The 2,264-nt window shown below is 40.9% G+C and overlaps 1 protein-coding gene across 1 annotated transcript in view; it reads left to right on the top strand.

Annotated features, from left to right (window-relative positions):
• The first annotated feature begins 1,345 nt into the window (after positions 1-1,345).
• Positions 1,346-2,264, top strand: part of TNFAIP8L2 (TNF alpha induced protein 8 like 2) — a 15,974-nt gene continuing 15,055 nt past the window's right edge. The window contains exon 1 of the mRNA XM_063440506.1: positions 1,346-1,427. The gene's annotated coding sequence lies outside the window, so the exon portion shown is untranslated. The remainder of the gene's footprint in view (positions 1,428-2,264) is intronic.

Below are 2,264 nucleotides of genomic sequence, written 5' to 3'. Positions count from 1 at the left end.
GTATATCTAGAATATAGCTCTTTACTAACGCTGTATATCTGTGACATAGCTGTTTACTAACCCTGTATATCTGGGATATAGCTCTTTACTAACGCTGTATATCTAGAATATAGCTCTTTACTAACGCTGTATATCTAGAATATAGCTCTTTACTAACGCTGTATATCTGGGATATAATAGCCCTGAATATTTGGGATATAGTACTGCTCTTTACGAACCTTTTTCTATCCATTTGGCAAACCTTTTCATCTATATATTGATTGCGCTGTTCAAATAATGAACGATAGTATAGCTCTCAAATATAACACCTAATGTCTTTATATAACAGCACCTTGTGGTACAGAGGGCTAAACTTCATGTGTGTGGCACAGACAGATTGCAATGTCCCATGATGCAGTTCTGGAAGCAGCCGTGTTTTTTGGAGCTAAAATTACATTTGAAAACCATTATTCCCATTCTGTAAAACGTCAGCTATCCAGAAGTTGTCATTAATGGTGGGGGAATGGCACTACAATAAGGAAAAAATATAACTGCTTCCAAAAACCAAGCTCTCTGTCTACTGCACACTGGTATCCCCATAGTCAGGAAAATCTTTTAAAACACATTAAAAGTTTATATTAAATTCTGTCTCTTTAATATTTGAATAAAAAGGTAAACATAGACACAACCATATCAATGTAAAAATGGCTTCTAACTCTACTCTTAGAGCATCACCGTGCCCCCCAGCCTGTCAGTGGTCTACCAGGCATCTTTCAGTGGGTTACAGTGTCTCCCTGTCACCGTGGCGAAAGACCCTTGTTAATCAGGGTTCCTGTTATAAATATATTAAAGTGGAGTGGGAGATTGTCACCCACTGACAGATGTTTGCGGGTCGGAGATACCGACTGGCTTGGGAATTTGTGGACCCTGTCAGTGTTAAGATACACATTACTATCACGTTCTATGACTAGGACAATCCGCAGGCTTCCCACTGGAAAATGGAGACTACCTGGCACCTGGAAAAATGTCTTGTATCATTTAATTTTCACTTGAAGTCACGTGCAATCTTTTTTCTTCTTTTTTTCCCTTTTAGTCTTGTCAAAGATTGAAAAGGTAGAACTTTTTTTCTTGTGCCTCTAAGTTACTTAAAACATCTCTTCAACCAAACGCAGGGTGTGCATCGTCTGACAACAGGGCACCTGGTCATCCTTGCCTACTCACGCACAACCCAGGTACTAATGCATGCATGTCAAGGACCGCAGGTTACTCAGAATTTGGTTTCTTAAGGCAGTTCAGCCCTCTCCCCCTCCCCATCTAAGAGGCGGGACGTGTCTCAAGTTCCTCAAGGAAGTCTTTGCAAGTTTATCTGAGAAGTTTGTGCGTCTGTCAGAGGCGGGAGTCCCTAGCAGCCCAGGTGTCAGCGTCTGGAGTTGTAGGATCACGGCATAGTAAGTAAATGGAGGGTACGGATGATGATAAGGGGGAATCGGGGTGTGTGTGCTCTCCAATACATGCGTTCTGTGTCTCTTTCTTTACCATTCAGATGTGTAAAAGCATCTGGCAAACATTTCATTTATTTAATCGCACAAAAATTTAGCAGTTGGTTCTGGATATTATTATTTGCTAGATAATACCAACTCATTCTGTAGCAAGGTACAATGCTAAGAGAGACACATAAATCAGAGTACATAATTCATTATAATGCATTTTTATCCGTGAAATATCTATTAGAGCATCAACATATTACCTAGTGCTTTGTAAGGCTGGCAGCCAGATTATACAAACGTATTGAAATGCACAAAGTGTATTATTATTATTTTTGTGCCCGCTGTGGGGTAATGTGTCCGTTGCGTACGTACATGGGGTTCACATGGGTACCCATGCAGAATTAGATCAAACAGGGGCACAAAATTCTACCCATCTCAGCAGTTATTATATCCTCCTCTCTCTCTGTCCTGTCCCCTCTCTCCCCTCATTATACTGCCTTTCTAACGCTTGGAGAGTTCATTGCTCAGTGTGAGACATATAGTATTGGCTTTCAGTCTGCTCTTTGTAACAGTTTAACCGTTTCTGTGTGCAGTGTGAAACTTGGCATTGTCAATTTCCACAAAATGCTCTTCTCTTTGCCTGTTCCAAACTCTGTCTCTGTGTTTCCGTCTCTCATCTGTATCTCCTTTTTTTCTCTCTGTCTCTCTCACTCATTTGTCAGTGAATTTCTGGATGTCTCGGTCTATGCTGTCTGATACAGTCTCACTCTGTAACCCAGAGCCTGGGTTTTCCTGTTG

The sequence above is a fragment of the Pelobates fuscus genome, chromosome 13, assembly GCF_036172605.1.
Source record: "Pelobates fuscus isolate aPelFus1 chromosome 13, aPelFus1.pri, whole genome shotgun sequence".
In the NCBI taxonomy this organism is placed as follows: domain Eukaryota; kingdom Metazoa; phylum Chordata; class Amphibia; order Anura; family Pelobatidae; genus Pelobates; species Pelobates fuscus.
Note: the sequence above shows the minus strand (reverse complement) of the source record. Positions and strands in the feature narration are given on the sequence as shown.